The sequence below is a fragment of the Silene latifolia genome, chromosome Y (genome assembly GCF_048544455.1).
Source record: "Silene latifolia isolate original U9 population chromosome Y, ASM4854445v1, whole genome shotgun sequence".
Classification (NCBI taxonomy): domain Eukaryota; kingdom Viridiplantae; phylum Streptophyta; class Magnoliopsida; order Caryophyllales; family Caryophyllaceae; genus Silene; species Silene latifolia.
Genome location: NC_133538.1, coordinates 347,976,386 through 347,989,856, shown reverse-complemented (window position 1 = coordinate 347,989,856; position 13,471 = coordinate 347,976,386). Strand labels below are relative to the sequence as shown.

The 13,471-nt window shown below is 38.2% G+C and overlaps 1 long non-coding RNA gene across 1 annotated transcript; it reads left to right on the top strand.

Moving 5' to 3' along the window:
• Positions 1 to 11,182: 11,182 nt before the first annotated feature.
• LOC141633654 (uncharacterized) lies at positions 11,183 to 12,138 on the top strand. The gene is made up of 2 exons (XR_012538427.1): positions 11,183 to 11,266; positions 11,917 to 12,138. It is a non-coding gene; the product is annotated as an uncharacterized LOC141633654 (long non-coding RNA).
• The last annotated feature ends 1,333 nt before the right edge of the window (positions 12,139 to 13,471 follow it).

Genomic DNA, 13,471 nt, shown 5'->3' with positions numbered 1-13,471 from the left:
TATATTGAATACATTCCTTCTTTTGAAGAAGTGGGTTTTAGATTCACATGCTGTATGCGTATCCTCATAATGAAATACAATCCCTAAGAAGATCCAAATAGACTTAAGCATTTCAATTAGTGCAAAACCCTTTGCAACCAATCTTGCTTTGAAATCTCCTTTTATTAGTGCAAAACCCTTTGTCACTAATCAAGGCCTTTTGTTTCGGATTTTCATGGCTTTAAGCCTTGTATTGAGTTGTGACTTAAACACTCTTATGTAAGTCATATGTTCATTACTTTCTAGAAGTAATCAACTTGAATCAAACAATTTCTTTTGTAAGTTATAAGCTCTTTACTTTCTTAAAAGTAGCATGAATTCATCATTTTTAACAAGTGACGAATTTAACCTCCTAGGTTTTGAAGAAACAATGTCTTACACAAAATGTCTCATGTAGCCAAGAAAGACCAGTTTCTTGCGACATAACATTCTCTGTGGCATTCTTTGTAGCTCTTGAATAATTTCTCCCACTCTGTCTTCTAGAAATAAACTTGTATTTTAGAAAGACAGCTTCACGAGCCGCAAACCTGTCGTACTCGTGATAATTGAAAAGGGAAAAATGAGCATTTGTTTCTTGTGAAAACTTACAAACATGGTACTCTTACCATTTCATATCTCATATGATTCGATTTAGTGGAAAAATAATTTAGACAAAAATGATAAAATCCCCAAAAGGATCAAGTAACTCAAAGTAACTTGATTGAAGTCCAAACCATATTGAATAGCGTTTGATTTCTTATCCAACCACACATTAATCCATAATGCGTGCTAAGAGAGATTAACTTGTGATACTTTATCACATTTCCTTTGACTTATATCAAAGTCTTCACTTTGATAATCCCATCACGACTAAATCGTGATTTTTTGAAATCTTTAAACTTCTTCAAAGATTTTTCTATTTACCTTATTAAGTGAACATATTAGCGTCAACTTAAATCATTGGTAAAAGAAAATGATCAACCTATTTTGGATCGATGATTTACAACCTCGATATCCTTTTGAACCTAAGGTACGAGACATCTTGCTTTGAATACAAGATATGCATATACCATTAACAATCTAATGGTTTTAAGAGTACTCGATAACTCTTTGCGTTCATCATTCCAAAATTTAAAGTTTAATCTTGGGTTACCAATTTGAATCTGACATCATCTACATGATATATATCATTCTAGTTTGGTTTAGAATATAATCACCTTCACAATGGGCTAGCCATACATCAAATCGTGGTGTATAGGGTCACAAAAGTGAAAACCTCTTTTGTATCTTAACAAGTTTATATTCTTATTTAGAGTTTATGAACTTAATAGTCACAATTAAGTACACCTTTAAATCCAAAAACTAGATTGAGTACACAATTACTCTATCTCTCGACATTATTGTTGCTAGTCGTCATATTCTAATCATCTTATGTGTCGAAAACAATGATGAAAACCTCCACTGGTTTCTAATATTGACGAAGTGGTTGTAACACCCCCATACTCCAAGTGCCTTACCAGGACCACTCAGGTGTAAGGATGCTACCATCTCGGTTGCCCGAGGCATGATAATCATAAGACAATGAAGAAACATACTTTATTAAATAAGTTTAAGTGATTACATTACAAACCAACTGTAAGCAAAATACAACTATTCTCAAACTATAAACCAACTGAAAGGAACTGTTCTAATAAACACAGCGGAAGACTAAAGACTCTGATATGTGATGACTCCATCCCCAGCTAGATCCCACGCGTATCCAAGATATACCTGCCAAGCAACTGCTCACCACCCCGAATGGATCACCACGAGTTTTAAAACATTTAAACGGGGTCGATTAATCACACAATTAACATACATGTCACAATAAGATAAGCGGTGACTTAAGCCTTTAATCACACATACACAACCAACCCAACTCCAATCACCTCAATCACTGACTGTCCACTGGACCAGCCCTGCCAGTGGGGGACCGCAGCCGTTCCCACCTAAGCCCCGCTCATCGTACGAGCGATAACCCTGTCCCATTAATGTGCACATCCCCTTTCGTGGCGGGTTCCACGAAGGGCGAAACTAGGGCGTGAGATCACTCCCGCAAGTGACCCCACTCAGCCGAGAACGCATCTCGAGAACCATCAACAACACAACCACAAGCACAATCACAAACACAATCATCATATCAAGCAACTAACTACAGCACATCACCAATATCCCATTATGGGACTAATACTTTGAGTAGAAATCCTACCGGAAAGCACAACACGCAGACGGTATCTACAATTTTGTATCAAAACGGCTCCTCTACGAATTCTCCTCCTACCATACAACACATAGATGCTACCATTCAAATACTACTCATAAAAACCCCCAATTCCTAAATTAGGGTTTCACCAATCTTAACAAAACATTATATAAATTATATTAAAAGCTTACCCTCGACGCAAGGAATCCAATGACACGAACTACGATACGAACCGACCGTCGAACTCCGGAATTGTCAAGAACGCGATTAGGAAGAAGAACTAGTTGCTTTCTCTCTTAAACCGGTTTTAGGTTTTGTAAAAAGTGATTTAAAACAATTACGAATATGTTTAAATACCTTAATCGCGTAATTAACAAAACCCGAGAAAACTCCCCCGTAAGACCGGACACTCGATCGAGTACCCAAGGCACTCGATCGAGTACCCCCTTACTCGATCGAGTGCCCCACTACTCGATCGAGTACCCAACAGTCGAAACTATTTTATTCCGCAACTTGCCCATACTCGACAGAGTAAGGGCTACTCGATAGAGTACCCCCAAGACATATAAATACGGAGTATTACAGTCTTCCCTCCTTAAAAAGAACTTCGTCCCCGAAGTTCAACCCATACTCTAAAAGCAACCATACTAACTCGACCCCGGACACAACAACATAACTAAGAACTCAACAACTCGACCAAACATAAAACATGAACTCTTAACACCCACTCCACCAACTATGTTTACTTCCTTAATATGACTCACGATATCGTATCCACCACATATATATCTCTCACGACACCAACTTCATACATAACCAACCACCATCCACTAACACTGCTAGCTCCATAATATCATCCACTATCAAATCCAAAATCAAGACACTCCTAGACATCAACCGGAATGTTACATTCTACCACCCTTAAAAGGAACTTCGTCCTCGAAGTTTACTCGGACTCATAACATCATCCTTCAAATCAACCGTCAACACTATATAAAATATTCCCACACTCTTAAGCATCACACTACTACAAGCACGGCCATGGCCTTTTATAAGTATTGTCCACAAAACAAATTCCTCCTTTACGCTACGCTAACACTCTACTTCCAATTATATTACCGCATGCACCACCATGAAACTCTCTTTTATTGCATCCTACTCCTCTTAAGACAAATGTTACGTCCTCGTAACTCACTAATACTAAATCCTTAGCTATATTATCTCATTATCCTCATCACCACCATATGTCAAAGATAACTGCCTATAACTTCATTTCCATAATCACTCCTATTTCTCAAGGCTCTCTTACTTCAACAGTTCTCATACTTCAAATCAATCTGCACACCCCTAACCTATACCATAAGGCTAGTAGCAAAATCACCATACTAACTCTCCATTATCACTGCAAACCAACATACCTCGCTATGTAAAGCACTTATCTTCCGTAAGCATAACTCCCGATCCACACTCGTTACTTATACTCACACTAGATCCTCAAGTTCTTTCCTTCATTACCGCAAAACTCATACATAACTTAATATGACACTAACTCCCCAACACCCTACACTCACTTTGTCCCCAACAAAAGATTATGAACTACCTGCCGCTTTCGGATCATTACAACACATGTTCCACGAATCATTTTCCATTACCATGTCTACTAAAGCCTTATCTAGAACAAGATCAAAATTATCAGAACAACCTCTCACAACCGTGTCCCATCAATAGAACATCACTATACCATGACAACAACGAAAACATATTCAACTCTATTTCATATCATACTCTACCTCATTCTTAACTTAACCCGGTAAAGGAAACATCAATAAGCAAGACAACTGTCTACATGTTCAACCAAAACTCACAAAGAACAACAGCAAACAAAACAACAATCTATGTATAACTGGTATGCACTTTCGAAAACTCGTATCATAATCATCCCGCCTACTCCACCACAACCGGTGACGGCATCACAACACCGCCACCAACAGCCACACCGTAGTGCGAAAATACCCGCATCACAACACTAAATATCGAGCCCGGATCACCACCCGAGGCACCCCAACCACATCGATAGACATCACAACTACATACAATTCCATAAATACTGACTCGGAAATAACCTTTCGGACAAGAAAACTTACTCAAATCCACTTTACTCAATCACAACGCAACATATTATATGAATAAACCGATAAGCATCTCATGAACATCATCTCTACCATTTCACGGAATACACATGTGTTATTAATACACATAAAATTATAACTAGCCATGTCAAATTAATCAAATTATTACCTTTTTGGATATCATTCAATTAAACTACCGTGTCCAACATATATATTACAGAACGTTCATAAAACAGCTTTATAATTATCACACCATACCACTTCTTGTGAGGTCAGAACCTCACACAAACATTTACACATATCATAGACCCGTAATCACAACCAACTAGTCAATCCCGACCACGTAAGTTACCACTCAAAGAAAGGTTACCCGTTGTCCGAGCTTAACTCGCATGCCCCTCATCACATTCTTCCATTCGCATCACCAAAGACCTTCGCCATACATAACCATACAACTAACACTCATTATGAGAAACCACCTCCTAAGACTATGTCTTATACTTCCTGACAACCATACTTTTATCAATTCAGTCTTTACAAAATCAGCCTCTTTAGAATTGCCACTTTTCTAATATACCCTTAACCTTAACCACTAGCCAAAGACCATAACACTACCACTGTCCGGACATCAAACCTCTTCACTCATCTCTAAACATCATGATTTCTTTTCTATCTTTGGTTAACATCCCAAACAACGAACATCAAATCCATGAACAAAATTACCTCAACATTCTTCCCAATATTTTCCTTAATTGAATCATCACCCATTTTTCCACCAAAATCTCATATCATGCAGATATTCTACTAACTTCTTACTTTCCTTAATTTCTCGAAACTCATTATTAAACATGTTGTCCTGAAGCTCCCATATAACCATTAACTAACATCCTCATGACAATATCACACATTTCGATGATTCCTTACCTTTATATCACATAACTCCGGTGAATATTTTCCTCAGCTTACTTTTATCCTTCTTTTCTCTTTACACTCAATAATACCAATTAATAGTTCAACTCCTTATTCTTTCTAGCTAACTCTTTAGAAATCCAGTTACCCTTTCGTTGCTCCAAAACTCAAATTCCATTATTTTCTACCGACATCATCCCACTCTTTCTTACCATGGATCTTCTCTTATTATGCTATCACTCACACTTGCCACTAATCTATCCATAGAATCAACGTTTAATGTTCAAACAATTGCATCTCCCTTTTTACATCTCTAGAAATCATAATTCATTTAATACCGTTAATTACCCAAGGAAATCACACGAGTTTTTCGTCTCTCGATAACACAAATTTCCAAACTCAGTCACTACCTGCAAATCCACGTCGCGACATGTCCCATTAAGTTCGCTATATTCCACTATTTCCAAACGACCTTTCATTACATATGTTCTTACTCAACACTGTTTCTAGCCATCTCCCTCCATAATTTATTATACATCTCAGGTTGCTACTATCCACATCCTTTCTTTCAATCTTTTCATTCTCACGTTCCTTAAACTTACATCATGCCTTGCCCACATTCACTTACATTTTCATTACTCAACATACAATCATGTCACTCATCTCGTCTCACACAACATGCTCTATGCCTCAATTAAGTCTTACTAATCCCAACACATATAAATCATGTCCTCCCCACCGAACTCATACTCATCATAGGTGCCACTCTTTACACCACAAAATTGGGTAACTTACGCGTCAAGACCAACATACATGTAAAACAATGCATAAAGAAGCAAAATAACGCCTTTGAATTAAACATAATATGCAACGAAGTCAAAAGATAAACATATGACCCAAAATAGGGGTCACTAGATCGAGTACAGGCCACTCGATCGAGTAAGGGACTTACTCGATCGAGTAGGTCAAGATCAGAAGCACGTAAAACAAATCACCAGGGATACTCGATCGAGTAGCTAAGGTACTCGATCGAGTGCCCCCTTACTCGATCGAGTATCCTAGTTACTCGATCGAGTACCCCAATTCTCAGCACTGTCCAGTTTTCGTAAAACAGTCATAACTCACTCATTTCTTGGTCGTTTTGGACGTGTGACCTATCGTTAGAATCGTAAAAGAACAAGCTATCACCTCCAATTGGAATCACATTAAAATCATTTACGCATCTCAAGTTATAACAGTTTAAAGACAACTTTGCTGTAATCAGACGACATAATTATTTGATTTTTACTTCCAAACAACAACCAAGTTAAACGAAAACAACCCAAAACTCATAAAACCAGTATTCATAATCATATGTTACTATTTTCAAAAGCCAAACAACAACATTCATCATGCACTTAGCTTATCTAACTTGCCAATTATGACTTACCCACATGTTTTTATTCTATCACTTTTCGTAAACAAAATCACAAATACATGACATCAAGTCCCCTATTCAAATGTTACTACCACGATGATTCATCTTTTCCACTAATTCATCCATCATACCACATATTTATCCACCATATACGTTCAACATATTCACCCAGCACATGTTCAATTCATACTCCTAACCTTCTGTACTTTTACTCAACACGACAACAACAACATGTATACTTACACATCGCTTTATATATATATATAGACAAAACACTTTTCCTTGCGTAATTATAACATGTCAAATTACATGTATCAATAATTATACTTTCATGCTTTACAATCAACCAACATACAATTCACGTTATTATCATCTTTCATCCATCAATTCATACAACATACTACTACATAAATACACACAAAGACACAATAAGCACATAACGATCCCGACACATATCCCATGGTGACCGGTTCAAAATTGTAGGGCGAGTTCGCGACTTTAGGACGTCTCCCAAGTCTTTGCATTAGCTCCTACAACCTTTACCCCAGGTTCATTTTAATTGACTCCCTATATTCATTAGATTCATTGGTTACGAGGTTTCGGGATCGTCGCTCGATACCATTTGTAACACCCCCATACTCCAAGTGCCTTACCAGGACCACTCAGGTGTAAGGATGCTACCATCTCGGTTGCCCGAGGCATGATAATCATAAGACAATGAAGAAACATACTTTATTAAATAAGTTTAAGTGATTACATTACAAACCAACTGTAAGCAAAATACAACTATTCTCAAACTATAAACCAACTGAAAGGAACTGTTCTAATAAACACAGCGGAAGACTAAAGACTCTGATATGTGATGACTCCATCCCCAGCTAGATCCCACGCGTATCCAAGATATACCGCTAAAGAAATCTGCTCACCACCCCGAATGGATCACCACAGTTTTTAAAACATTTAAACGGGGTCGGTACTAATCACACAATTAACATACATGTCACAATAAGATAAGCGATGACAGCTTAATCACACACATACACAACCAACCCAACTCCAATCACCTCAATCACCGATCCCCACCGGACCCGACCACTGCCATGGGGGACCGCAGCCGTTCCCACCTAAGCCCCGCTCATCGACGAGCGATAACCCTGTCCCATTAATGTGCACATCCCCTTTCGTGGCGGGTTCCACGAAGGGCGAAACTAGGGCGTGAGATCACTCCCGCAAGTGACCCCACTCAGCCGAGAACGCATCTCGAGAACCATCAACAACACAACCACAAGCACAATCACAAACACAATCATCATATCAAGCAACTAACTACAAAGACATCACCAATATCCCATTATGGGACTAATACGAGTAGAAATCCTACCGAAAGCACAACACGCAGACGGTATCTACAAAATGTATCAAAACGGCTCCTCTACGAATTCTCCTCCTACCATACAACACATAGATGCTACCATTCAAATACTACTCATAAAAACCCCCAATTCCTAAATTAGGGTTTCACCAATCTTAACAAAACATTATATAAATTATATTAAAAGCTTACCCTCGACGCAAGGAATCCAACGACACGAACTACGATACGAACTGACCGTCTGAACTCCGGGAATTGTCAAGAACGCGATTAGGAAGGAGAACTAGTTGCTTTCTCTCTTAAACAGGTTTTAGGTTTTGTAAAAAGTGATTTAAAACAATTACGAATATGTTTAAATACCTTAATCGCGTAATTAACAAAACCCGAGAAAACTCCCCCATAAGACCGGACACTCGATCGAGTACCCAAGGCACTCGATCGAGTACCCCCCTACTCGATCGAGTGCCCCAGCTACTCGATCGAGTACCCAACAGGTCAGAAACTATTTTATTCCGCAACTTGCCCATACTCGACAGAGTAAGGGCTACTCGATAGAGTACCCCCAAGACATATAAATACGGAGTATTACAGTGGTACTAGCAAAATTTATGTTTAATCAAATAAACATTTAAATAAGAAGATCCCATTAGATGTCCCACAACTAACTTGTTGATTCTTCAATAATTTGGGGTAGTTTCCTTTCTTGTGTCCAACATTTAAGACAATGGAAACTTTATAATTTGAGAACGTTGTTATAATAATGAAGGTTACGGGGACGTAACCATGTTTCTAGTGGGGTAGGATTGTAAAATCTTAATGCTTGAATTGCACTTGTTTGTAGATTGTAAATTTCATCAAGTAGATGTTTCGTTGTAGGGTACCTATGAAAATGAGTCCTATATGTGTTGTTCCTAAATCTGATAGTTGGTTGATGTGTAACAGGAGAGTGTGATTAAACTATTGGTGTTGGGTTATGAGTTGTGGGGCCTTTGTGCCGAGTTATGTTTACGGTCCAGTGCGACCATGGTTAATGAGTTTAAGTTGAGTTTGAGATCGGAATTTAGATGGAAGATGACGGTGTGCTCAGATAATTATATAATTGTCATATATCTGTGTTCGCATGCAGTTATTAGTGGTAGTTAATTGGGTTAAGTAAAGAAGAGCTAAAACTTCGGGACGAAGTTTATTTTTAAGAGGGGAGAATGTAACATTCCGTATTTGTATGATTAATTGATGTGTCAAAAGTGTGTGTTAACCGTGTTAGAAATGCGTGACATCCGTAAGAACGTTATGCAATACCCTTTTGGGGTTTGAGTATGGGAGCGAACTTCGGGACGAAGTTCATTTTAAGGGGGGAAGACTGTAATACCCCGTATTTTTATATAATAAAATTTATTAAACGGATATTATTTTATATTAATTATTATACATTTATATTACTAGTTACGTCGGGTTAATTGTTAGTCGAGAATTATGTTAAGTTATCGAGCTAAGTTAATTAAGACGGGTTTATAAGGATTCGAAAGGTAAACTAAATAATTAAACATCGGACCCAAAATAATTATGGGAAACCGTATTAGGGTGGTGTTTCGTGCCCATGGGACAAGCAAAGGCATGCTTGATTATTTTATACCACCCATACTCCACGCCTACACCAACTCCTATACAACCCATACTCCCTTGCTCCTCTTCTTCCTTTTAACCCGACAACCCTACCCATCTTCTTCCATGTTTTACACACCAGCATTCACGCAGAGAGAGAGAGAGTGAGTGAGCTTTGTGTTGGCGGCACTGCAGGGAATAAATAGGGACTGTTGGCGACGACCTAGGGTGGCCGTGGTGGCCGTTGTGGTGGCAGAAAGACGGTAAGAACAACCTCCTCCTCTGTTTTGTTTGTATGTCGAATTGTTGGTCATTGCTTCGTGTCTTATAGAAGTGTTAATGGTGTTTGGTGTCGGGGTAGGGGAGATGTGTGGTGAGAGGCGAGTAATTTGGTGGTTGTTGGGGTGGTTGTAGGTGGTTAGGGTGGCGGTAATAGGCTGCATTGACGGGGTAGTAGAAACGGGTTTTAAACTGGTTTTCAGACGGGTTTTTGGTTGGTCAGAGTTGGGTGGTGTCTATATCGACTAAGGGGAGGTCGACAGGGTGGTGTGGGGGTGTCGGTGTTCGTGGGTTGGCGGCGAGCAGGGTCGTGGTTGTTGGACAGAAGTTAGGTGTTGGGCTGCGGTGGTGGAAAAGGGAGAAAGTCGGGTGTTGGTGATGCGTGGTGGTGAACCAGGCCAAATGATGGCCGTGGTTCACCTTGCCGGCGGCAGTCGACCCCAGTAGGGGTGGTTGTCGGTGGTCAGGTTGAAGTGGGTGTGGGGACTGGTGGTTGTCGCGGTGGTTTAGGCGGCAGGTGAATAGTGTGAGCTAGAGCGAAGTGTGGGTCGTGTTTAATCGGGTTATTCGAGTTGTTGGAAACGGGTTTTCATAATTAATCGATACAAATTGTTTATTGGTCGTACTTTTAAGTAATTGATTTAATTTCCGAGTCCTCTAAATGATTAGTTAATTTAATTCCCGAATTATTTAATATAATTAAAGACGGGTGTTGAGTTATTCAAATAATCGATTCGGGTTTTTATTAAAATCGCATATGACGTTTAATCCTTTAATTATCAATTGATTTAATTTCCGAGTATCTAAAATAAAATAATAATTAATAATAGTTAAATGATTGGAGACGGGTTTTTGAGACGGGATTGCTTAAGTTGTTTAAGGAATTGATTCGGGTATTTATAAATCATATAATTCATTTAATTATCATTTTAGTTATCCAATTTAATTCCCGAGCCGGTTAAATAATTCAAGTCGGGTTGTTGAGTCGGGTTTGTTAAAAGAGAAAAGTTACTATATCGGGAAGGTTTCCATTTTAAGAAATTATACTTTAATAACTCCTATTTTGGGAAGTTGGGTCAAATACTAATTGGGTTACTTTAATTATCAGCCGGGCATATGTTGGTGTCGGGATTGTATGTCGGGAAGGCTTCTATTTTGGGAGATGTCTATATTTAGTAGTTAGTAATTATAAATATTATAATTGTTTTAGGTGGCGGATTCGTGAAGGATCGATAATCAAATTCATTACTTTATTTCTGGACTGCTTAACTGCTTAATTGGAATTGCTGGCACTTGAGGTAGGGGAACTACACTTGTCTTATTATCGTTATTGATCGAATTGTGTTGACTGGATTCCTGGTTGTCGAGTTATATTATCATTTATATTGGGAAGGGTGATTGACTGATTTGATCGTATTGAGTATGATATCACAACATCGGGTAACTGGCATGATTTTATGATTCATCAGTTCATTGATTTATATATATTGTGTTGCATCAATTTCTTTTGATCATTCATATGCGTTGGAGGATGGTGTGGAGATTAATCAGGGCCTGTGATATGGTGTGGAAGTTATTCAGGGTTTGTGATACGGTGTGGAAGTTATTCAGGGTCTGTGAATATGTGATATGGTGTGGAAGTTATTCAGGGTCTGTGAATATGTGATATGGTGTGGAAGTTATTCAGGGTCTGTGAATATGTGATATGGTGTGGAAGTTATTCAGGGTCTGTGAATCTGTGATATGGTGTGGAAGTTATTCAGGGACTGTGATACGGTGCGGAGATTATTCAGAGTCTGTCTGTGATATGGTGAGGTGGAGGATGTGACTAATTGGAAATGGAGTTATATATTTTGTTGTCGTACTTGTTTTGTTTTTCCCTACTCAACCTCGTGGTTGACCCTGTGTATTCGTGAACACCTGTGATGATCCGTTTTATGGGGAGCAGACTTGACAGGTTTAAGAGATAGGACGGGAGCTTGATGGGCGTGAGACATTGGATCAGACGACTTAGTGGCTAGATCATCATCTAGAAGACTTCCACTTTTAATTATGTCAGTTCTTGTAATTCGAGTTGAAAAGAGTATTTGTAATAATTAAGTTAAAATATTACATAAATTGCCTTGGAGTTTAATTTGTTATTCACTACCTCGGGAAACCGAGATGGTAACAGTCCGTTTTATTAGAGAATGTCTTGACGAGGACTTCTTTTATAAACCGGGGTGTTACAGGTCGGGATTGATAGGTTTAGTATCGCTATTCTCAACAACTTTACTTTCAACATTACCTTGTATCAATTCCATTATAATCTTTACTTCTTGAACCTTGTCCTCATCTTAACGGTTTAAGAGAATGCTCCCACTTATTTCAATGAGTCTTTGCTTTGAGAAGAAAAATTGAATTCATGAAGATTACTCTTCATTTGTTCATTTTAGTCTTAAAACTTTCATTGAAGTGGTTGCGTTATTTTGGTCAATTACGAATTCTGAAAATCTAATCACCAAAACAATTTATCGCTTCAAGGTACTTAATTCAATTAAGTATATGAAACGTAATCCATTGTAAGTAGAAGTGTTAGTCAAGAATCAAAAACCTGTTTGATAATGAATAACTTTAATCTATACTCTTTACAAGAGATCCTTAGCAATGGTTCATTTGAGGTTTTAGAAGCAAATTCAAATTTTGTCTTTAGTTACGCTGTTTTAATGGAGATTTTGTATCAAAATCGAAATGATATCGTATATGAATTGTGGTAAAGAAATAGAACAATATAAAAACGGAATAGTGGAAAACTTAACATTTATCGTTTTATTAATACTTGTAAATAACAAGTAAAGCATTTACATAGTGACCTCTACCCAACTATGATAAATGATTCCAAGACCCAAATTCATATTGACTTAGGCCCGGTATAGCTGATGAAACCCTTATCAATATAACTCGGTGGATTAACGTTTTAATCGATTCTTCATTTAGAACTCTTGGTCGGTAAAATTACTTTAATAATTATCTATAGCCCGGAACACATGCAACTACGGTCACGAATACTTCCGTTGAGCTCAATCCAAATTTCGAATAAATGTGTCCATGATCCAAATCCACATCAACTTGGGCACGGTATGGCCGATGAAACCCTCATTAACATGAACTCGGTGGATAAACATTCATCACCCACTTCCCCTACGTAACAAGGTTTGTACCCCGGTAGGGCCGAGTGCACTCCCTCGCGAAATAGGTTTTCATAGTTTCTACTATTTGGTAAGGCTATGTCTCAATTAATTGTTTTAGCGAGAGGTCATGTCAATTTATTATCTATCACGTTTTAAGTGAACTAAAGCGGTGAACTACGATAATTCTAATTGACACGGTCGATAAACTCGATGAAAGAAGATGCATGTTTTAGTTATGGCGATTTAGCGATGCATGCGACATATAAATAAAATGCAAAGCATAAAAAAAATAAAATCCTAGTATGGCCTTCCTAAAATAGAAAACTATTTAAC